Source organism: Plectrocnemia conspersa, unplaced genomic scaffold (assembly GCF_051122295.1).
Source record: "Plectrocnemia conspersa isolate PC_06_02 unplaced genomic scaffold, ASM5112229v1 ptg000011l, whole genome shotgun sequence".
Classification (NCBI taxonomy): domain Eukaryota; kingdom Metazoa; phylum Arthropoda; class Insecta; order Trichoptera; family Polycentropodidae; genus Plectrocnemia; species Plectrocnemia conspersa.
This window is the reverse complement of record NW_028277175.1, coordinates 30,176,287-30,202,449: the sequence shown is the minus strand read 5'-3', so window position 1 is coordinate 30,202,449 and position 26,163 is coordinate 30,176,287.

Below are 26,163 nucleotides of genomic sequence, written 5' to 3'. Positions count from 1 at the left end.
TTTTGTCAAAAAGGTCTCTATACATGAAATGTTGAGAAGCCTAAAGTACATCTAAGTAAAATAAAAAAAATATATATTTTTGCTTGAAAACAAGCGATGTATCAGTTCGATCGTACCCCCATACTAGCCATTTTGAGACTTACGGAAGAGTTAACGCTCTTAACTGTTTGGTTTCGAAGATAAAAATTTAAATTTTGAGTTTCGCATAGAACTAACGTGCAGCCCCTATACGTTATGTTTAAAAAAAATATATAAAATTTTTTTTCAAAATAGCGGCTAATGTAAAAATTCAAAGTGTCATAACTTTGCTAAATGAAATCCTATTAAAAAATGTCTAATGCAAAAAGTGTTTGGAATTTTAATTTGCATATAAAAGCAATTTTTAATTATTTTTTTTTTAATAAAAACCGAGTCTTACCATATATTGACCGAGACCTCGAACGAGCTTTTATGCGACTCTGCATATAGTTAACGCTCGTATGAGGCTTCTGTTTAAGAAATCGACTTTAATTTTTTATACAAAATAGAGCTTACGATACTATACTTACGATACTATAAAAAAAAATAAAAAAATAAAAAATAAAAGTATTTTTTTTTCAAAACACGTTTAGTGTGATGAGTCGATCGACCCACCATACATACGCTCATAAGATTTTCAATATAGTTTAGGTCAGTGTGAGCTTATTTATACATATTTGAATTTTAATTTTTGTGACAGTATAGAATTCTTAAGCATCCTGTGTATGTTTGTTAGCAAAATTCATTTTGTCAATTTTTTGCAAAATGGCGACAAGTATTAAAATTCAATCACTTATAACTCAGTAGTGTTGAATTTTGTCAAAAAGGTCTCTATACATGAAATGTTGAGAAGCCTAAAGTACATCTAAGTAAAATAAAAAAAATATATATTTTTGCTTGAAAACAAGCGATGTATCAGTTCGATCGTACCCCCATACTAGCCATTTTGAGACTTACGGAAGAGTTAACGCTCTTAACTGTTTGGTTTCGAAGATAAAAATTTAAATTTTGAGTTTCGCATAGAACTAACGTGCAGCCCCTATACGTTATGTTTAAAAAAAATATATAAAATTTTTTTTCAAAATAGCGGCTAATGTAAAAATTCAAAGTGTCATAACTTTGCTAAATGAAATCCTATTAAAAAATGTCTAATGCAAAAAGTGTTTGGAATTTTAATTTGCATATAAAAGCAATTTTTAATTATTTTTTTTTTAATAAAAACCGAGTCTTACCATATATTGACCGAGACCTCGAACGAGCTTTTATGCGACTCTGCATATAGTTAACGCTCGTATGAGGCTTCTATTTAAGAAATCGACTTTAATTTTTTATACAAAATAGAGCTTACGATACTATACTTACGATACTATAAAAAAAAATTAAAAAATAAAAAATAAAAGTATTTTTTTTTCAAAACACGTTTAGTGTGATGAGTCGATCGACCCACCATACATACGCTCATAAGATTTTCAATATGGTTTAGGTCAGTGTGAGCTTATTTATACATATTTGAATTTTAATTTTTGTGACAGTATAGAATTCTTAAGCATCCTGTGTATGTTTGTTAGCAAAATTCATTTTGTCAATTTTTTGCAAAATGGCGACAAGTATTAAAATTCAATCACTTATAACTCAGTAGTGTTGAATTTTGTCAAAAAGGTCTCTATACATGAAATGTTGAGAAGCCTAAAGTACATCTAAGTAAAATAAAAAAAATATATATTTTTGCTTGAAAACAAGCGATGTATCAGTTCGATCGTACCCCCATACTAGCCATTTTGAGAATTACGGAAGAGTTAACGCTCTTAACTGTTTGGTTTCGAAGATAAAAATTTAAATTTTGAGTATCGCATAGAACTAACGTGCAGCCCCTATACGTTATGTTTAAAAAAAATATATAAAATTTTTTTTCAAAATAGCGGCTAATGTAAAAATTCAAAGTGTCATAACTTTGCTAAATGAAATCCTATTAAAAAATGTCTAATGCAAAAAGTGTTTGGAATTTTAATTTGCATATAAAAGCAATTTTTAATTATTTTTTTTTTAATAAAAACCGAGTCTTACCATATATTGACCGAGACCTCGAACGAGCTTTTATGCGACTCTGCATATAGTTAACGCTCGTATGAGGCTTCTATTTAAGAAATCGACTTTAATTTTTTATACAAAATAGAGCTTACGATACTATACTGACGATACTATAAAAAAAAATTAAAAATTAAAAAATAAAAGTATTTTTTTTTCAAAACACGTTTAGTGTGATGAGTCGATCGACCCACCATACATACGCTCATAAGATTTTTAATATAGTTTAGGTCAGTGTGAGCTTATTTATACATATTTGAATTTTAATTTTTGTGACAGTATAGAATTCTTAAGCATCCTGTGTATGTTTGTTAGCAAAATTCATTTTGTCAATTTTTTGCAAAATGGCGACAAGTATTAAAATTCAATCACTTATAACTCAGTAGTGTTGAATTTTGTCAAAAAGGTCTCTATACATGAAATGTTGAGAAGCCTAAACTACATCTAAGTAAAATATAAAAAATATATATTTTTGCTTGAAAACAAGCGATGTATCAGTTCGATCGTACCCCCATACTAGCCATTTTGAGACTTTCGGAAGAGTTAACGCTCTTAACTGTTTGGTTTCGAAGATAAAAATTTAAATTTTGAGTATCGCATAGAACTAACGTGCAGCCCCTATACGTTATGTTTAAAAAAAATATATAAATTTTTTTTTCAAAATGGCGGCTAATGTAAAAATTCAAAGTGTCATAACTTTGCTAAATGAAATCCTACTAAAAAATGTCTAATGCAAAAAGTGTTTGGAATTTTAATTTGCATATAAAAGCAATTTTTAATTATTTTTTTTTTAATAAAAACCGAGTCTTACCATATATTGACCGAGACCTCGAACGAGCTTTTATGCGACTCTGCATATAGTTAACGCTCGTATGAGGCTTCTGTTTAAGAAATCGACTTTAATTTTTTATACAAAATAGAGCTTACGATACTATACTTACGATACTATAAAAAAAAATTAAAAAATAAAAGTATTTTTTTTTCAAAACACGTTTAGTGTGATGAGTCGATCGACCCACCATACATACGCTCATAAGATTTTCAATATAGTTTAGGTCAGTGTGAGCTTATTTATACATATTTGAATTTTAATTTTTGTGACAGTATAGAATTCTTAAGCATCCTGTGTATGTTTGTTAGCAAAATTCATTTTGTCAATTTTTTGCAAAATGGCGACAAGTATTAAAATTCAATCACTTATAACTCAGTAGTGTTGAATTTTGTCAAAAAGGTCTCTATACATGAAATGTTGAGAAGCCTAAAGTACATCTAAGTAAAATATAAAAAATACATATTTTTGCTTGAAAACAAGCGATGTATCAGTTCGATCGTACCCCCATACTAGCCATTTTGAGACTTTCGGAAGAGTTAACGCTCTTAACTGTTTGGTTTCGAAGAAAAAAATTTAAATTTTGAGTATCGCATAGAACTAACGTGCAGCCCCTATACGTTATGTTTAAAAAAAATATATAAAATTTTTTTTCAAAATGGCGGCTAATGTAAAAATTCAAAGTGTCATAACTTTGCTAAATGAAATCCTACTAAAAAATGTCTAATGCAAAAAGTGTTTGGAATTTTAATTTGCATATAAAAGCAATTTTTAATTATTTTTTTTTTAATAAAAACCGAGTCTTACCATATATTGACCGAGACCTCGAACGAGCTTTTATGCGACTCTGCATATAGTTAACGCGCGTATGAGGCTTCTGTTTAAGAAATCGACTTGAATTTTTTATACAAAATAGAGCTTACGATACTATACTTACGATACTATAAAAAAAAATAAAAAAATAAAAAATAAAAGTATTTTTTTTTCAAAACACGTTTAGTGTGATGAGTCGATCGACCCACCATACATACGCTCATAAGATTTTCAATATAGTTTAGGTCAGTGTGAGCTTATTTATACATATTTGAATTTTAATTTTTGTGACAGTATAGAATTCTTAAGCATCCTGTGTATGTTTGTTAGCAAAATTCATTTTGTCAATTTTTTGCAAAATGGCGACAAGTATTAAAATTCAATCACTTATAACTCAGTAGTGTTGAATTTTGTCAAAAAGGTCTCTATACATGAAATGTTGAGAAGACTAAAGTACATCTAAGTAAAATATAAAAAATATATATTTTTGCTTGAAAACAAGCGATGTATCAGTTCGATCGTACCCCCATACTAGCCATTTTGAGACTTTCGGAAGAGTTAACGCTCTTAACTGTTAGGTTTCGAAGATAAAAATTTAAATTTTGAGTATCGCATAGAACTAACGTGCAGCCCCTATACGTTATGTTTAAAAAAAATATATAAAATTTTTTTTCAAAATGGCGGCTAATGTAAAAATTCAAAGTGTCATAACTTTGCTAAATGAAATCCTACTAAAAAATGTCTAATGCAAAAAGTGTTTGGAATTTTAATTTGCATATAAAAGCAATTTTTAATTATTTTTTTTAATAAAAACCGAGTCTTACCGTATATTGACCGAGACCTCGAACGAGCTTTTATGCGACTCTGCATATAGTTAACGCTCGTATGAGGCTTCTGTTTAAGAAATCGACTTTAAATTTTTATACAAAATAGAGCTTACGATACTATACTTACGATACTATTAAAAAAAATTAAAAATTAAAAAATAAAAGTATTTTTTTTTCAAAACACGTTTAGTGTGATGAGTCGATCGACCCACCATACATACGCTCATAAGATTTTCAATATAGTTTAGGTCAGTGTGAGCTTATTTATACATATTTGAATTTTAATTTTTGTGACAGTATAGAATTCTTAAGCATCCTGTGTATGTTTGTTAGCAAAATTCATTTTGTCAATTTTTTGCAAAATGGCGACAAGTATTAAAATTCAATCACTTATAACTCAGTAGTGTTAAATTTTGTCAAAAAGGTCTCTTTACATGAAATGTTGAGAAGCCTAAAGTACATCTAAGTAAAATATAAAAAATATATATTTTTGCTTGAAAACAAGCGATGTATCAGTTCGATCGTACCCCCATACTAGCCATATTGAGACTTTCGGAAGAGTTAACGCTCTTAACTGTTTGGTTTCGAAGATAAAAATTTAAATTTTGAGTATCGCATAGAACTAACGTGCAGCCCTTATACGTTATGTTTAAAAAAAATATATAAAATTTTTTTTCAAAATGGCGGCTAATGTAAAAATTCAAAGTGTCATAACTTTGCTAAATGAAATCCTACTAAAAAATGTCTAATGCAAAAAGTGTTTGGAATTTTAATTTGCATATAAAAGCAATTTTTAATTATTTTTTTTTTAATAAAAACCGAGTCTTACCATATATTGACCGAGACCTCGAACGAGCTTTTATGCGACTCTGCATATAGTTAACGCTCGTATGAGGCTTCTGTTTAAGAAATCGACTTTAATTTTTTATACAAAATAGAGCTTACGATACTATACTTACGATACTATAAAAAAAAATTAAAAAATAAAAAATAAAAGTATTTTTTTTTCAAAACACGTTTAGTGTGATGAGTCGATCGACCCACCATACATACGCTCATAAGATTTTCAATATAGTTTAGGTCAGTGTGAGCTTATTTATACATATTTGAATTTTAATTTTTGTGACAGTATAGAATTCTTAAGCATCCTGTGTATGTTTGTTAGCAAAATTCATTTTGTCAATTTTTTGCAAAATGGCGACAAGTATTAAAATTCAATCACTTATAACTCAGTAGTGTTGAATTTTGTCTAAAAGGTCTCTATACATGAAATGTTGAGAAGCCTAAAGTACATCTAAGTAAAATATAAAAAATATATATTTTTGCTTTAAAACAAGCGATGTATCAGTTCGATCGTACCCCCATACTAGCCATTTTGAGACTTTCGGAAGAGTTAACGCTCTTAACTGTTTGGTTTCGAAGATAAAAATTTAAATTTTGAGTATCGCATAGAACTAACGTGCAGCCCCTATACGTTATGTTTAAAAAAAATATATAAAATTTTTTTTCAAAATGGCGGCTAATGTAAAAATTCAAAGTGTCATAACTTTGCTAAATGAAATCCTACTAAAAAATGTCTAATGCAAAAAGTGTTTGGAATTTTAATTTGCATATAAAAGCAATTTTTAATTATTTTTTTTTTAATAAAAACCGAGTCTTACCATATATTGACCGAGACCTCGAACGAGCTTTTATGCGACTCTGCATATAGTTAACGCTCGTATGAGGCTTCTGTTTAAGAAATCGACTTTAATTTTTTATACAAAATAGAGCTTACGATACTATACTTACGATACTATAAAAAAAAATTAAAAAATAAAAAATAAAAGTATTTTTTTTTCAAAACACGTTTAGTGTGATGAGTCGATCGACCCACCATACATACGCTCATAAGATTTTCAATATAGTTTAGGTCAGTGTGAGCTTATTTATACATATTTGAATTTTAATTTTTGTGACAGTATAGAATTCTTAAGCATCCTGTGTATGTTTGTTAGCAAAATTCATTTTGTCAATTTTTTGCAAAATGGCGACAAGTATTAAAATTCAATCACTTATAACTCAGTAGTGTTGAATTTTGTCAAAAAGGTCTCTATACATGAAATGTTGAGAAGCCTAAAGTACATCTAAGTAAAATATAAAAAATATATATTTTTGCTTGAAAACAAGCGATGTATCAGTTCGATCGTACCCCCATACTAGCCATTTTGAGACTTTCGGAAGAGTTAACGCTCTTAACTGTTTGGTTTCAAAGATAAAAATTTAAATTTTGAGTATCGCATAGAACTAACGTGCAGCCCCTATACGTTATGTTTAAAAAAAATATATAAAATTTTTTTTCAAAATGGCGGCTAATGTAAAAATTCAAAGTGTCATAACTTAGCTAAATGAAATCCTACTAAAAAATGTCTAATGCAAAAAGTGTTTGGAATTTTAATTTGCATATAAAAGCAATTTTTAATTATTTTTTTTTTAATAAAAACCGAGTCTTACCATATATTGACCGAGACCTCGAACGAGCTTTTATGCGACTCTGCATATAGTTAACGCTCGTATGAGGCTTCTGTTTAAGAAATCGACTTTAATTTTTTATACAAAATAGAGCTTACGATACTATACTTACGATACTATAAAAAAAAATAAAAAAATAAAAAATAAAAGTATTTTTTTTTCAAAACACGTTTAGTGTGATGAGTCGATCGACCCACCATACATACGCTCATAAGATTTTCAATATAGTTTAGGTCAGTGTGAGCTTATTTATACATATTTGAATTTTAATTTTTGTGACAGTATAGAATTCTTAAGCATCCTGTGTATGTTTGTTAGCAAAATTCATTTTGTCAATTTTTTGCAAAATGGCGACAAGTATTAAAATTCAATCACTTATAACTCAGTAGTGTTGAATTTTGTCAAAAAGGTCTCTATACATGAAATGTTGAGAAGCCTAAAGTACATCTAAGTAAAATATAAAAAATATATATTTTTGCTTGAAAACAAGCGATGTATCAGTTCGATCGTACCCCCATACTAGCCATTTTGAGACTTTCGGAAGAGTTAACGCTCTTAACTGTTTGGTTTCGAAGATAAAAATTTAAATTTTGAGTATCGCATAGAACTAACGTGCAGCCCTTATACGTTATGTTTAAAAAAAATATATAAATTTTTTTTTCAAAATGGCGGCTAATGTAAAAATTCAAAGTGTCATAACTTTGCTAAATAAAATCCTACTAAAAAATGTCTAATGCAAAAAGTGTTTGGAATTTTAATTTGCATATAAAAGCAATTTTTAATTATTTTTTTTTTAATAAAAACCGAGTCTTACCATATATTGACCGAGACCTCGAACGAGCTTTTATGCGACTCTGCATATAGTTAACGCTCGTATGAGGCTTCTGTTTAAGAAATCGACTTTAATTTTTAATACAAAATAGAGCTTACGATACTATACTTACGATACTATAAAAAAAAATAAAAAAATAAAAAATAAAAGTATTTTTTTTTCAAAACACGTTTAGTGTGATGAGTCGATCGACCCACCATACATACGCTCATAAGATTTTCAATATAGTTTAGGTCAGTGTGAGCTTATTTATACATATTTGAATTTAAATTTTTGTGACAGTATAGAATTCTTAAGCATCCTGTGTATGTTTGTTAGCAAAATTCATTTTGTCAACTTTTTGCAAAATGGCGACAAGTATTAAAATTCAATCACTTATAACTCAGTAGTGTTGAATTTTGTCAAAAAGGTCTCTATACATGAAATGTTGAGAAGCCTAAAGTACATCTAAGTAAAATATAAAAAATACATATTTTTGCTTGAAAACAAGCGATGTATCAGTTCGATCGTACCCCCATACTAGCCATTTTGAGACTTTCGGAAGAGTTAACGCTCTTAACTGTTTGGTTTCGAAGATAAAAATTTAAATTTTGAGTATCGCATAGAACTAACGTGCAGCCCCTATACGTTATGTTTAAAAAAAATATATAAAATTTTTTTTCAAAATGGCGGCTAATGTAAAAATTCAAAGTGTCATAACTTTGCTAAATGAAATCCTACTAAAAAATGTCTAATGCAAAAAGTGTTTGGAATTTTAATTTGCATATAAAAGCAATTTTTAATTATTTTTTTTTTAATAAAAACCGAGTCTTACCATATATTGACCGAGACCTCGAACGAGCTTTTATGCGACTCTGCATATAGTTAACGCTCGTATGAGGCTTCTATTTAAGAAATCGACTTTAATTTTTTATACAAAATAGAGCTTACGATACTATACTTACGATACTATAAAAAAAAATTAAAAATTAAAAAATAAAAGTATTTTTTTTTCAAAACACGTTTAGTGTGATGAGTCGATCGACCCACCATACATACGCTCATAAGATTTTCAATATAGTTTAGGTCAGTGTGAGCTTATTTATACATATTTGAATTTTAATTTTTGTGACAGTATAGAATTCTTAAGCATCCTGTGTATGTTTGTTAGCAAAATTCATTTTGTCAATTTTTTGCAAAATGGCGACAAGTATTAAAATTCAATCACTTATAACTCAGTAGTGTTGAATTTTGTCAAAAAGGTCTCTTTACATGAAATGTTGAGAAGCCTAAAGTACATCTAAGTAAAATATAAAAAATATATATTTTTGCTTGAAAACAAGCGATGTATCAGTTCGATCGTACCCCCATACTAGCCATTTTGAGACTTTCGGAAGAGTTAACGCTCTTAACTGTTTGGTTTCGAAGATAAAAATTTAAATTTTGAGTATCGCATAGAACTAACGTGCAGCCCTTATACGTTATGTTTAAAAAAAATATATAAAATTTTTTTTCAAAATGGCGGCTAATGTAAAAATTCAAAGTGTCATAACTTTGCTAAATAAAATCCTACTAAAAAATGTCTAATGCAAAAAGTGTTTGGAATTTTAATTTGCATATAAAAGCAATTTTTAATTATTTTTTTTTTTAAAAAACCGAGTCTTACCATATATTGACCGAGACCTCGAACGAGCTTTTATGCGACTCTGCATATAGTTAACGCTCGTATGAGGCTTCTGTTTAAGAAATCGACTTTAATTTTTTATACAAAATAGAGCTTACGATACTATACTTACGATACTATAAAAAAAAATTAAAAAATAAAAAATAAAAGTATTTTTTTTTCAAAACACGTTTAGTGTGATGAGTCGATCGACCCACCATACATACGCTCATAAGATTTTCAATATAGTTTAGGTCAGTGTGAGCTTATTTATACATATTTGAATTTTAATTTTTGTGACAGTATAGAATTCTTAAGCATCCTGTGTATGTTTGTTAGCAAAATTCATTTTGTTAATTTTTTGCAAAATGGCGACAAGTATTAAAATTCAATCACTTATAACTCAGTAGGGTTGAATTTTGTCTAAAAGGTCTCTATACATGAAATGTTGAGAAACCTAAAGTACATCTAAGTAAAATATAAAAAATATATATTTTTGCTTTAAAACAAGCGATGTATCAGTTCGATCGTACCCCCATACTAGCCATTTTGAGACTTTCGGAAGAGTTAACGCTCTTAACTGTTTGGTTTCGAAGATAAAAATTTAAATTTTGAGTATCGCATAGAACTAACGTGCAGCCCCTATACGTTATGTTTAAAAAAAATATATAAAATTTTTTTTCAAAATGGCGGCTAATGTAAAAATTCAAAATGTCATAACTTTGCTAAATGAAATCCTACTAAAAAATGTCTAATGCAAAAAGTGTTTGGAATTTTAATTTGCATATAAAAGCAATTTTTAATTATTTTTTTTTTAATAAAAACCGAGTCTTACCATATATTGACCGAGACCTCGAACGAGCTTTTATGCGACTCTGCATATAGTTAACGCTCGTATGAGGCTTCTGTTTAAGAAATCGACTTTAATTTTTTATACAAAATAGAGCTTACGATACTATACTTACGATAATATAAAAAAAAATAAAAAAATAAAAAATAAAAGTATTTTTTTTTCAAAACACGTTTAGTGTGATGAGTCGATCGACCCACCATACATACGCTCATAAGATTTTCAATATAGTTTAGGTCAGTGTGAGCTTATTTTTACATATTTGAATTTTAATTTTTGTGACAGTATAGAATTCTTAAGCATCCTGTGTATGTTTGTTAGCAAAATTCATTTTGTCAATTTTTTGCAAAATGGCGACAAGTATTAAAATTCAATCACTTATAACTCAGTAGTGTTGAATTTTGTCAAAAAGGTCTCTATACATGAAATGTTGAGAAGCCTAAAGTACATCTAAGTAAAATATAAAAAATATATATTTTTGCTTGAAAACAAGCGATGTATCAGTTCGATCGTACCCCCATACTAGCCATTTTGAGACTTTCGGAAGAGTTAACGCTCTTAACTGTTTGGTGTCGAAGATAAAAATTTAAATTTTGAGTATCGCATAGAACTAACGTGCAGCCCCTATACGTTATGTTTAAAAAAAATATATAAAATTTTTTTTCAAAATGGCGGCTAATGTAAAAATTCAAAGTGTCATAACTTAGCTAAATGAAATCCTACTAAAAAATGTCTAATGCAAAAAGTGTTTGGAATTTTAATTTGCATATAAAAGCAATTTTTAATTATTTTTTTTTTAATAAAAACCGAGTCTTACCATATATTGACCGAGACCTCGAACGAGCTTTTATGCGACTCTGCATATAGTTAACGCTCGTATGAGGCTTCTATTTAAGAAATCGACTTTAATTTTTTATACAAAATAGAGCTTACGATACTATACTTACGATACTATAAAAAAAAATTAAAAATTAAAAAATAAAAGTATTTTTTTTTCAAAACACGTTTAGTGTGATGAGTCGATCGACCCACCATACATACGCTCATAAGATTTTCAATATAGTTTAGGTCAGTGTGAGCTTATTTATACATATTTGAATTTTAATTTTTGTGACAGTATAGAATTCTTAAGCATCCTGTGTATGTTTGTTAGCAAAATTCATTTTGTCAATTTTTTGCAAAATGGCGACAAGTATTAAAATTCAATCACTTATAACTCAGTAGTGTTGAATTTTGTCAAAAAGGTCTCTTTACATGAAATGTTGAGAAGCCTAAAGTACATCTAAGTAAAATATAAAAAATATATATTTTTGCTTGAAAACAAGCGATGTATCAGTTCGATCGTACCCCCATACTAGCCATTTTGAGACTTTCGGAAGAGTTAACGCTCTTAACTGTTTGGTTTCGAAGATAAAAATTTAAATTTTGAGTATCGCATAGAACTAACGTGCAGCCCTTATACGTTATGTTTAAAAAAAATATATAAAATTTTTTTTCAAAATGGCGGCTAATGTAAAAATTCAAAGTGTCATAACTTTGCTAAATAAAATCCTACTAAAAAATGTCTAATGCAAAAAGTGTTTGGAATTTTAATTTGCATATAAAAGCAATTTTTAATTATTTTTTTTTTTAAAAAACCGAGTCTTACCATATATTGACCGAGACCTCGAACGAGCTTTTATGCGACTCTGCATATAGTTAACGCTCGTATGAGGCTTCTGTTTAAGAAATCGACTTTAATTTTTTATACAAAATAGAGCTTACGATACTATACTTACGATACTATAAAAAAAAATTAAAAAATAAAAAATAAAAGTATTTTTTTTTCAAAACACGTTTAGTGTGATGAGTCGATCGACCCACCATACATACGCTCATAAGATTTTCAATATAGTTTAGGTCAGTGTGAGCTTATTTTTACATATTTGAATTTTAATTTTTGTGACAGTATAGAATTCTTAAGCATCCTGTGTATGTTTGTTAGCAAAATTCATTTTGTCAATTTTTTGCAAAATGGCGACAAGTATTAAAATTCAATCACTTATAACTCAGTAGTGTTGAATTTTGTCAAAAAGGTCTCTATACATGAAATGTTGAGAAGCCTAAAGTACATCTAAGTAAAATATAAAAAATATATATTTTTGCTTGAAAACAAGCGATGTATCAGTTCGATCGTACCCCCATACTAGCCATTTTGAGACTTTCGGAAGAGTTAACGCTCTTAACTGTTTGGTGTCGAAGATAAAAATTTAAATTTTGAGTATCGCATAGAACTAACGTGCAGCCCCTATACGTTATGTTTAAAAAAAATATATAAAATTTTTTTTCAAAATGGCGGCTAATGTAAAAATTCAAAGTGTAATAACTTAGCTAAATGAAATCCTACTAAAAAATGTCTAATGCAAAAAGTGTTTGGAATTTTAATTTGCATATAAAAGCAATTTTTAATTATTTTTTTTTTAATAAAAACCGAGTCTTACCATATATTGACCGAGACCTCGAACGAGCTTTTATGCGACTCTGCATATAGTTAACGCTCGTATGAGGCTTCTGTTTAAGAAATCGACTTTAATTTTTTATACAAAATAGAGCTTACGATACTATACTTACGATACTATAAAAAAAAATAAAAAAATAAAAAATAAAAGTATTTTTTTTTCAAAACACGTTTAGTGTGATGAGTCGATCGACCCACCATACATACGCTCATAAGATTTTCAATATAGTTTAGGTCAGTGTGAGCTTATTTATACATATTTGAATTTTAATTTTTGTGACAGTATAGAATTCTTAAGCATCCTGTGTATGTTTGTTAGCAAAATTCATTTTGTCAATTTTTTGCAAAATGGCGACAAGTATTAAAATTCAATCACTTATAACTCAGTAGTGTTGAATTTTGTCAAAAAGGTCTCTATACATGAAATGTTGAGAAGCCTAAAGTACATCTAAGTAAAATATAAAAAATATATATTTTTGCTTGAAAACAAGCGATGTATCAGTTCGATCGTACCCCCATACTAGCCATTTTGAGACTTTCGGAAGAGTTAACGCTCTTAACTGTTTGGTTTCGAAGATAAAAATTTAAATTTTCAGTATCGCATAGAACTAACGTGCAGCCCTTATACGTTATGTTTAAAAAAAATATATAAATTTTTTTTTCAAAATGGCGGCTAATGTAAAAATTCAAAGTGTCATAACTTTGCTAAATGAAATCCTACTAAAAAATGTCTAATGCAAAAAGTGTTTGGAATTTTAATTTGCATATAAAAGCAATTTTTAATTATTTTTTTTTTAATAAAAACCGAGTCTTACCATATATTGACCGAGACCTCGAACGAGCTTTTATGCGACTCTGCATATAGTTAACGCTCGTATGAGGCTTCTGTTTAAGAAATCGACTTTAATTTTTTATACAAAATAGAGCTTACGATACTATACTTACGATACTATAAAAAAAAAATAAAAAATAAAAAATAAAAGTATTTTTTTTTCAAAACACGTTTAGTGTGATGAGTCGATCGACCCACCATACATACGCTCATAAGATTTTCAATATAGTTTAGGTCAGTGTGAGCTTATTTATACATATTTGAATTTTAATTTTTGTGACAGTATAGAATTCTTAAGCATCCTGTGTATGTTTGTTAGCAAAATTCATTTTGTCAATTTTTTGCAAAATGGCGACAAGTATTAAAATTCAATCACTTATAACTCAGTAGTGTTGAATTTTGTCAAAAAGGTCTCTATACATGAAATGTTGAGAAGCCTAAAGTACATCTAAGTAAAATATAAAAAATATATATTTTTGCTTGAAAACAAGCGATGTATCAGTTCGATCGTACCCCCATACTAGCCATTTTGAGACTTTCGGAAGAGTTAACGCTCTTAACTGTTTGGTTTCGAAGATAAAAATTTAAATTTTGAGTATCGCATAGAACTAACGTGCAGCCCTTATACGTTATGTTTAAAAAAAATATATAAATTTTTTTTTCAAAATGGCGGCTAATGTAAAAATTCAAAGTGTCATAACTTTGCTAAATGAAATCCTACTAAAAATGTCTAATGCAAAAAGTGTTTGGAATTTTAATTTGCATATAAAAGCAATTTTTAATAATTTTTTTTTTTAAAAAACCGAGTCTTACCATATATTGACCGAGACCTCGAACGAGCTTTTATGCGACTCTGCATATAGTTAACGCTCGTATGAGGCTTCTGTTTAAGAAATCGACTTTAATTTTTTATACAAAATAGAGCTTACGATACTATACTTACGATACTATAAAAAAAAATTAAAAAATAAAAAATAAAAGTATTTTTTTTTCAAAACACGTTTAGTGTGATGAGTCGATCGACCCACCATACATACGCTCATAAGATTTTCAATATAGTTTAGGTCAGTGTGAGCTTATTTATACATATTTGAATTTTAATTTTTGTGACAGTATAGAATTCTTAAGCATCCTGTGTATGTTTGTTAGCAAAATTCATTTTGTCAATTTTTTGCAAAATGGCGACAAGTATTAAAATTCAATCACTTATAACTCAGTAGTGTTAAATTTTGTCAAAAAGGTCTCTATACATGAAATGTTGAGAAACCTAAAGTACATCTAAGTAAAATATAAAAAATACATATTTTTGCTTGAAAACAAGCGATGTATCAGTTCGATCGTACCCCCATACTAGCCATTTTGAGACTTTCGGAAGAGTTAACGCTATTAACTGTTTGGTTTCGAAGATAAAAATTTAAATTTTGAGTATCGCATAGAACTAACGTGCAGCCCCTATACGTTATGTTTAAAAAAAATATATAAAATTTTTTTTCAAAATGGCGGCTAATGTAAAAATTCAAAATGTCATAACTTTGCTAAATGAAATCCTACTAAAAAATGTCTAATGCAAAAAGTGTTTGGAATTTTAATTTGCATATAAAAGCAATTTTTAATTATTTTTTTTTTAATAAAAACCGAGTCTTACCATATATTGACCGAGACCTCGAACGAGCTTTTATGCGACTCTGCATATAGTTAACGCTCGTATGAGGCTTCTGTTTAAGAAATCGACTTTAATTTTTTATACAAAATAGAGCTTACGATACTATACTTACGATACTATAAAAAAAAATTAAAAAATAAAAAATAAAAGTATTTTTTTTTCAAAACACGTTTAGTGTGATGAGTCGATCGACCCACCATACATACGCTCATAAGATTTTCAATATAGTTTAGGTCAGTGTGAGCTTATTTATACATATTTGAATTTTAATTTTTGTGACAGTATAGAATTCTTAAGCATCCTGTGTATGTTTGTTAGCAAAATTCATTTTGTCAATTTTTTGCAAAATGGCGACAAGTATTAAAATTCAATCACTTATAACTCAGTAGTGTTGAATTTTGTTAAAAAGGTCTCTATACATGAAATGTTGAGAAGCCTAAAGTACATCTAAGTAAAATATAAAAAATATATATTTTTGCTTGAAAACAAGCGATGTATCAGTTCGATCGTACCCCCATACTAGCCATTTTGAGACTTTCGGAAGAGTTAACGCTCTTAACTGTTTGGTTTCGAAGAAAAAAATTTAAATTTTAAGTATCGCATAGAACTAACGTGCAGCCCCTATACGTTATGTTTAAAAAAAATATATAAATTTTTTTTTCAAAATGGCGGCTAATGTAAAAATTCAAAGTGTCATAACTTAGCTAAATAAAATCCTACTAAAAAATGTCTAATGCAAAAAGTGTTTGGAATTTTAATTTGCATATAAAAGCAATTTTTAATTATTTTTTTTTTAATAAAAACCGAGTCTTACCATATATTGACCGAGACCTCGAACGAGCTTTTATGCGACTCTGCATATAGTTAACGCTCGTATGAGGCTTCTGTTTAAGAAATCGACTTTAATTTTTTATACAAAATAGAGCTTACGATACTATACTTACGATACTATAAAAAAAAATTAAAAAATAAAAAATAAAAGTATTTTTTTTTCAAAACACGTTTAGTGTGATGAGTCGATCGACCCACCATACATACGCTCATAAGATTTTCAATATAGTTTAGGTCAGTGTGAGCTTATTTATACATATTTGAATTTTAATTTTTGTGACAGTATAGAATTCTTAAGCATCCTGTGTATGTTTGTTAGCAAAATTCATTTTGTCAATTTTTTGCAAAATGGCGACAAGTATTAAAATTCAATCACTTATAACTCAGTAGTGTTGAATTTTGTCAAAAAGGTCTCTATACATGAAATGTTGAGAAGACTAAAGTACATCTAAGTAAAATATAAAAAATATATATTTTTGCTTGAAAACAAGCGATGTATCAGTTCGATCGTACCCCCATACTAGCCATTTTGAGACTTTCGGAAGAGTTAACGCTCTTAACTGTTTGGTTTCGAAGATAAAAATTTAAATTTTGAGTATCGCATAGAACTAACGTGCAGCCCCTATACGTTATGTTTAAAAAAAATATATAAAATTTTTTTTCAAAATGGCGGCTAATGTAAAAATTCAAAGTGTCATAACTTTGCTAAATGAAATCCTACTAAAAAATGTCTAATGCAAAAAGTGTTTGGAATTTTAATTTGCATATAAAAGCAATTTTTAATTATTTTTTTTTTAATAAAAACCGAGTCTTACCATATATTGACCGAGACCTCGAACGAGCTTTTATGCGACTCTGCATATAGTTAACGCTCGTATGAGGCTTCTATTTAAGAAATCGACTTGAATTTTTTATACAAAATAGAGCTTACGATACTATACTTACGATACTATAAAAAAAAATTAAAAATTAAAAAATAAAAGTATTTTTTTTTCAAAACACGTTTAGTGTGATGAGTCGATCGACCCACCATACATACGCTCATAAGATTTTCAATATAGTTTAGGTCAGTGTGAGCTTATTTATACATATTAGAATTTTAATTTTTGTGACAGTATAGAATTCTTAAGCATCCTGTGTATGTTTGTTAGCAAAATTCATTTTGTCAATTTTTTGCAAAATGGCGACAAGTATTAAAATTCAATCACTTATAACTCAGTAGTGTTGAATTTTGTCAAAAAGGTCTCTATACATGAAATGTTGAGAAGCCTAAAGTACATCTAAGTAAAATATAAAAAATACATATTTTTGCTTGAAAACAAGCGATGTATCAGTTCGATCGTACCCCCATACTAGCCATTTTGAGACTTTCGGAAGAGTTAACGCTCTTAACTGTTTGGTTTCGAAGATAAAAATTTAAATTTTGAGTATCGCATAGAACTAACGTGCAGCCCTTATACGTTATGTTTAAAAAAAATATATAAATTTTTTTTTCAAAATGGCGGCTAATGTAAAAATTCAAAGTGTCATAACTTTGCTAAATGAAATCCTACTAAAAATGTCTAATGCAAAAAGTGTTTGGAATTTTAATTTGCATATAAAAGCAATTTTTAATAATTTTTTTTTTTAAAAAACCGAGTCTTACCATATATTGACCGAGACCTCGAACGAGCTTTTATGCGACTCTGCATATAGTTAACGCTCGTATGAGGCTTCTGTTTAAGAAATCGACTTTAATTTTTTATACAAAATAGAGCTTACGATACTATACTTACGATACTATAAAAAAAAATTAAAAAATAAAAAATAAAAGTATTTTTTTTTCAAAACACGTTTAGTGTGATGAGTCGATCGACCCACCATACATACGCTCATAAGATTTTCAATATAGTTTAGGTCAGTGTGAGCTTATTTATACATATTTGAATTTTAATTTTTGTGACAGTATAGAATTCTTAAGCATCCTGTGTATGTTTGTTAGCAAAATTCATTTTGTCAATTTTTTGCAAAATGGCGACAAGTATTAAAATTCAATCACTTATAACTCAGTAGTGTTAAATTTTGTCAAAAAGGTCTCTATACATGAAATGTTGAGAAGCCTAAAGTACATCTAAGTAAAATATAAAAAATACATATTTTTGCTTGAAAACAAGCGATGTATCAGTTCGATCGTACCCCCATACTAGCCATTTTGAGACTTTCGGAAGAGTTAACGCTATTAACTGTTTGGTTTCGAAGATAAAAATTTAAATTTTGAGTATCGCATAGAACTAACGTGCAGCCCCTATACGTTATGTTTAAAAAAAATATATAAAATTTTTTTTCAAAATGGCGGCTAATGTAAAAATTCAAAATGTCATAACTTTGCTAAATGAAATCCTACTAAAAAATGTCTAATGCAAAAAGTGTTTGGAATTTTAATTTGCATATAAAAGCAATTTTTAATTATTTTTTTTTTAATAAAAACCGAGTCTTACCATATATTGACCGAGACCTCGAACGAGCTTTTATGCGACTCTGCATATAGTTAACGCTCGTATGAGGCTTCTGTTTAAGAAATCGACTTTAATTTTTTATACAAAATAGAGCTTACGATACTATACTTACGATACTATAAAAAAAAATTAAAAAATAAAAAATAAAAGTATTTTTTTTTCAAAACACGTTTAGTGTGATGAGTCGATCGACCCACCATACATACGCTCATAAGATTTTCAATATAGTTTAGGTCAGTGTGAGCTTATTTATACATATTTGAATTTTAATTTTTGTGACAGTATAGAATTCTTAAGCATCCTGTGTATGTTTGTTAGCAAAATTCATTTTGTCAATTTTTTGCAAAATGGCGACAAGTATTAAAATTCAATCACTTATAACTCAGTAGTGTTGAATTTTGTTAAAAAGGTCTCTATACATGAAATGTTGAGAAGCCTAAAGTACATCTAAGTAAAATATAAAAAATATATATTTTTGCTTGAAAACAAGCGATGTATCAGTTCGATCGTACCCCCATACTAGCCATTTTGAGACTTTCGGAAGAGTTAACGCTCTTAACTGTTTGGTTTCGAAGAAAAAAATTTAAATTTTAAGTATCGCATAGAACTAACGTGCAGCCCCTATACGTTATGTTTAAAAAAAATATATAAATTTTTTTTTCAAAATGGCGGCTAATGTAAAAATTCAAAGTGTCATAACTTAGCTAAATAAAATCCTACTAAAAAATGTCTAATGCAAAAAGTGTTTGGAATTTTAATTTGCATATAAAAGCAATTTTTAATTATTTTTTTTTTAATAAAAACCGAGTCTTACCATATATTGACCGAGACCTCGAACGAGCTTTTATGCGACTCTGCATATAGTTAACGCTCGTATGAGGCTTCTGTTTAAGAAATCGACTTTAATTTTTTATACAAAATAGAGCTTACGATACTATACTTACGATACTATAAAAAAAAATTAAAAAATAAAAAATAAAAGTATTTTTTTTTCAAAACACGTTTAGTGTGATGAGTCGATCGACCCACCATACATACGCTCATAAGATTTTCAATATAGTTTAGGTCAGTGTGAGCTTATTTATACATATTTGAATTTTAATTTTTGTGACAGTATAGAATTCTTAAGCATCCTGTGTATGTTTGTTAGCAAAATTCATTTTGTCAATTTTTTGCAAAATGGCGACAAGTATTAAAATTCAATCACTTATAACTCAGTAGTGTTAAATTTTGTCAAAAAGGTCTCTATACATGAAATGTTGAGAAGACTAAAGTACATCTAAGTAAAATATAAAAAATATATATTTTTGCTTGAAAACAAGCGATGTATCAGTTCGATCGTACCCCCATACTAGCCATTTTGAGACTTTCGGAAGAGTTAACGCTCTTAACTGTTTGGTTTCGAAGATAAAAATTTAAATTTTGAGTATCGCATAGAACTAACGTGCAGCCCCTATACGTTATGTTTAAAAAAAATATATAAAATTTTTTTTCAAAATGGCGGCTAATGTAAAAATTCAAAGTGTCATAACTTTGCTAAATGAAATCCTACTAAAAAATGTCTAATGCAAAAAGTGTTTGGAATTTTAATTTGCATATAAAAGCAATTTTTAATTATTTTTTTTTTAATAAAAACCGAGTCTTACCATATATTGACCGAGACCTCGAACGAGCTTTTATGCGACTCTGCATATAGTTAACGCTCGTATGAGGCTTCTATTTAAGAAATCGACTTGAATTTTTTATACAAAATAGAGCTTACGATACTATACTTACGATACTATAAAAAAAAATTAAAAATTAAAAAATAAAAGTATTTTTTTTTCAAAACACGTTTAGTGTGATGAGTCGATCGACCCACCATACATACGCTCATAAGATTTTCAATATAGTTTAGGTCAGTGTGAGCTTATTTATACATATTAGAATTTTAATTTTTGTGACAGTATAGAATTCTTAAGCATCCTGTGTATGTTTGTTAGCAAAATTCATTTTGTCAATTTTTTGCAAAATGGCGACAAGTATTAAAATTCAATCACTTATAACTCAGTAGTGTTGAATTTTGTCAAAAAGGTCTCTATACATGAAATGTTGAGAAGCCTAAAGTACATCTAAGTAAAATATAAAAAATACATATTTTTGCTTGAAAACAAGCGATGTATCAGTTCGATCGTACCCCCATACTAGCCATTTTGAGACTTTCGGAAGAGTTAACGCTCTTAACTGTTTGGTTTCGAAGATAAAAATTTAAATTTTAAGTATCGCATAGAACTAACGTGCAGCCCCTATACGTTATGTTTAAAAAAAATATATAAAATTTTTTTTCAAAATGGCGGCTAATGTAAAAATTCAAAGTGTCATAACTTTGCTAAATGAAATCCTACTAAAAAATGTCTAATGCAAAAAGTGTTTGGAATTTTAATTTGCATATAAAAGCAATTTTTAATTATTTTTTTTTTAATAAAAACCGAGTCTTACCATATATTGACCGAGACCTCGAACGAGCTTTTATGCGACTCTGCATATAGTTAACGCTCGTATGAGGCTTCTTTTTAAGAAATCGACTTTAATTTTTTATACAAAATAGAGCTTACGATACTATACTTACGATACTATAAAAAAAAAAAAAAAAAAAAATAAAAAATAAAAGTATTTTTTTTTCAAAACACGTTTAGTGTGATGAGTCGATCGACCCACCATACATACGCTCATAAGATTTTCAATATAGTTTAGGTCAGTGTGAGCTTATTTATACATATTTGAATTTTAATTTTTGTGACAGTATAGAATTCTTAAGCATCCTGTGTATGTTTGTTAGCAAAATTCATTTTGTCAATTTTTTGCAAAATGGCGACAAGTATTAAAATTCAATCACTTATAACTCAGTAGTGTTGAATTTTGTCAAAAAGGTCTCTATACATGAAATGTTGACAAGCCTAAAGTACATCTAAGTAAAATATAAAAAATATATATTTTTGCTTGAAAACAAGCGATGTATCAGTTCGATCGTACCCCCATACTAGCCATTTTGAGACTTTCGGAAGAGTTAACGCTCTTAACTGTTTGGTTTCGAAGATAAAAATTTAAATTTTGAGTATCGCATAGAACTAACGTGCAGCCCCTATACGTTATGTTTAAAAAAAATATATAAAATTTTTTTTCAAAATGGCGGCTAATGTAAAAATTCAAAGTGTCATAACTTTGCTAAATGAAATCCTACTAAAAAATGTCTAATGCAAAAAGTGTTTGGAATTTTAATTTGCATATAAAAGCAATTTTTAATTATTTTTTTTTTAATAAAAACCGAGTCTTACCATATATTGACCGAGACCTCGAACGAGCTTTTATGCGACTCTGCATATAGTTAACGCTCGTATGAGGCTTCTATTTAAGAAATCGACTTGAATTTTTTATACAAAATAGAGCTTACGATACTATACTTACGATACTATAAAAAAAAATTAAAAATTAAAAAATAAAAGTATTTTTTTTTCAAAACACGTTTAGTGTGATGAGTCGATCGACCCACCATACATACGCTCATAAGATTTTCAATATAGTTTAGGTCAGTGTGAGCTTATTTATACATATTTGAATTTTAATTTTTGTGACAGTATAGAATTCTTAAGCATCCTGTGTATGTTTGTTAGCAAAATTCATTTTGTCAATTTTTTGCAAAATGGCGACAAGTATTAAAATTCAATCACTTATAACTCAGTAGTGTTGAATTTTGTCAAAAAGGTCTCTATACATGAAATGTTAAGAAGCCTAAAGTACATCTAAGTAAAATAAAAAAAATATATATTTTTGCTTGAAAACAAGCGATGTATCAGTTCGATCGTACCCCCATACTAGCCATTTTGAGACTTACGGAAGAGTTAACGCTCTTAACTGTTTGGTTTCGAAGATAAAAATTTAAATTTTGAGTATCGCATAGAACTAACGTGCAGCCCCTATACGTTATGTTTAAAAAAAATATATAAAATTTTTTTTCAAAATGGCGGCTAATGTAAAAATTCAAAGTGTCATAACTTTGCTAAATGAAATCCTACTAAAAAATGTCTAATGCAAAAAGTGTTTGGAATTTTAATTTGCATATAAAAGCAATTTTTAATTATTTTTTTTTTAATAAAAACCGAGTCTTACCATATATTGACCGAGACCTCGAACGAGCTTTTATGCGACTCTGCATATAGTTAACGCTCGTATGAGGCTTCTATTTAAGAAATCGACTTGAATTTTTTATACAAAATAGAGCTTACGATACTATACTTACGATACTATAAAAAAAAATTAAAAATTAAAAAATAAAAGTATTTTTTTTTCAAAACACGTTTAGTGTGATGAGTCGATCGACCCACCATACATACGCTCATAAGATTTTCAATATAGTTTAGGTCAGTGTGAGCTTATTTATACATATTAGAATTTTAATTTTTGTGACAGTATAGAATTCTTAAGCATCCTGTGTATGTTTGTTAGCAAAATTCATTTTGTCAATTTTTTGCAAAATGGCGACAAGTATTAAAATTCAATCACTTATAACTCAGTAGTGTTGAATTTTGTCAAAAAGGTCTCTATACATGAAATGTTGAGAAGCCTAAAGTACATCTAAGTAAAATATAAAAAATACATATTTTTGCTTGAAAACAAGCGATGTATCAGTTCGATCGTACCCCCATACTAGCCATTTTGAGACTTTCGGAAGAGTTAACGCTCTTAACTGTTTGGTTTCGAAGATAAAAATTTAAATTTTAAGTATCGCATAGAACTAACGTGCAGCCCCTATACGTTATGTTTAAAAAAAATATATAAAATTTTTTTTCAAAATGGCGGCTAATGTAAAAATTCAAAGTGTCATAACTTTGCTAAATGAAATCCTACTAAAAAATGTCTAATGCAAAAAGTGTTTGGAATTTTAATTTGCATATAAAAGCAATTTTTAATTATTTTTTTTTTAATAAAAACCGAGTCTTACCATATATTGACCGAGACCTCGAACGAGCTTTTATGCGACTCTGCATATAGTTAACGCTCGTATGAGGCTTCTTTTTAAGAAATCGACTTTAATTTTTTATACAAAATAGAGCTTACGATACTATACTTACGATACTATAAAAAAAAATAAAAAAATAAAAAATAAAAGTATTTTTTTTTCAAAACACGTTTAGTGTGATGAGTCGATCGACCCACCATACATACGCTCATAAGATTTTCAATATAGTTTAGGTCAGTGTGAGCTTATTTATACATATTTGAATTTTAATTTTTGTGACAGTATAGAATTCTTAAGCATCCTGTGTATGTTTGTTAGCAAAATTCATTTTGTCAATTTTTTGCAAAATGGCGACAAGTATTAAAATTCAATCACTTATAACTCAGTAGTGTTGAATTTTGTCAAAAAGGTCTCTATACATGAAATGTTGACAAGCCTAAAGTACATCTAAGTAAAATATAAAAAATATATATTTTTGCTTGAAAACAAGCGATGTATCAGTTCGATCGTACCCCCATACTAGCCATTTTGAGACTTTCGGAAGAGTTAACGCTCTTAACTGTTTGGTTTCGAAGATAAAAATTTAAATTTTGAGTATCGCATAGAACTAACGTGCAGCCCCTATACGTTATGTTTAAAAAAAATATATAAAATTTTTTTTCAAAATGGCGGCTAATGTAAAAATTCAAAGTGTCATAACTTTGCTAAATGAAATCCTACTAAAAAATGTCTAATGCAAAAAGTGTTTGGAATTTTAATTTGCATATAAAAGCAATTTTTAATTATTTTTTTTTTAATAAAAACCGAGTCTTACCATATATTGACCGAGACCTCGAACGAGCTTTTATGCGACTCTGCATATAGTTAACGCTCGTATGAGGCTTCTATTTAAGAAATCGACTTGAATTTTTTATACAAAATAGAGCTTACGATACTATACTTACGATACTATAAAAAAAAATTAAAAATTAAAAAATAAAAGTATTTTTTTTTCAAAACACGTTTAGTGTGATGAGTCGATCGACCCACCATACATACGCTCATAAGATTTTCAATATAGTTTAGGTCAGTGTGAGCTTATTTATACATATTTGAATTTTAATTTTTGTGACAGTATAGAATTCTTAAGCATCCTGTGTATGTTTGTTAGCAAAATTCATTTTGTCAATTTTTTGCAAAATGGCGACAAGTATTAAAATTCAATCACTTATAACTCAGTAGTGTTGAATTTTGTCAAAAAGGTCTCTATACATGAAATGTTAAGAAGCCTAAAGTACATCTAAGTAAAATAAAAAAAATATATATTTTTGCTTGAAAACAAGCGATGTATCAGTTCGATCGTACCCCCATACTAGCCATTTTGAGACTTACGGAAGAGTTAACGCTCTTAACTGTTTGGTTTCGAAGATAAAAATTTAAATTTTGAGTATCGCATAGAACTAACGTGCAGCCCCTATACGTTATGTTTAAAAAAAATATATAAAATTTTTTTTCAAAATAGCGGCTAATGTAAAAATTCAAAGTGTCATAACTTTGCTAAATGAAATCCTACTAAAAAATGTCTAATGCAAAAAGTTTTTGGAATTTTATTTTGCATATAAAAGCAATTTTTAATTATTTTTTTTTTAATAAAAACCGAGTCTTACCATATATTGACCGAGACCTCGAACGAGCTTTTATGCGACTCTGCATATAGTTAACGCTCGTATGAGGCTTCTGTTTAAGAAATCGACTTTAATTTTTTATACAAAATAGAGCTTACGATACTATACTTACGATACTATAAAAAAAAATAAAAAAATAAAAAATAAAAGTATTTTTTTTTCAAAACACGTTTAGTGTGATGAGTCGATCGACCCACCATACATACGCTCATAAGATTTTCAATATAGTTTAGGTCAGTGTGAGCTTATTTATACATATTTGAATTTTAATTTTTGTGACAGTATAGAATTCTTAAGCATCCTGTGTATGTTTGTTAGCAAAATTCATTTTGTCAATTTTTTGCAAAATGGCGACAAGTATTAAAATTCAATCACTTATAACTCAGTAGTGTTGAATTTTGTCAAAAAGGTCTCTTTACATGAAATGTTGAGAAGCCTAAAGTACATCTAAGTAAAATATAAAAAATATATATTTTTGCTTGAAAACAAGCGATGTATCAGTTCGATCGTACCCCCATACTAGCCATTTTGAGACTTTCGGAAGAGTTAACGCTCTTAACTGTTTGGTTTCGAAGATAAAAATTTAAATTTTGAGTATCGCATAGAACTAACGTGCAGCCCCTATACGTTATGTTTAAAAAAAATATATAAAACTTTTTTTCAAAATGGCGGCTAATGTAAAAATTCAAAGTGTCATAACTTTGCTAAATGAAATCCTACTAAAAAATGTCTAATGCAAAAAGTGTTTGGAATTTTAATTTGCATATAAAAGCAATTT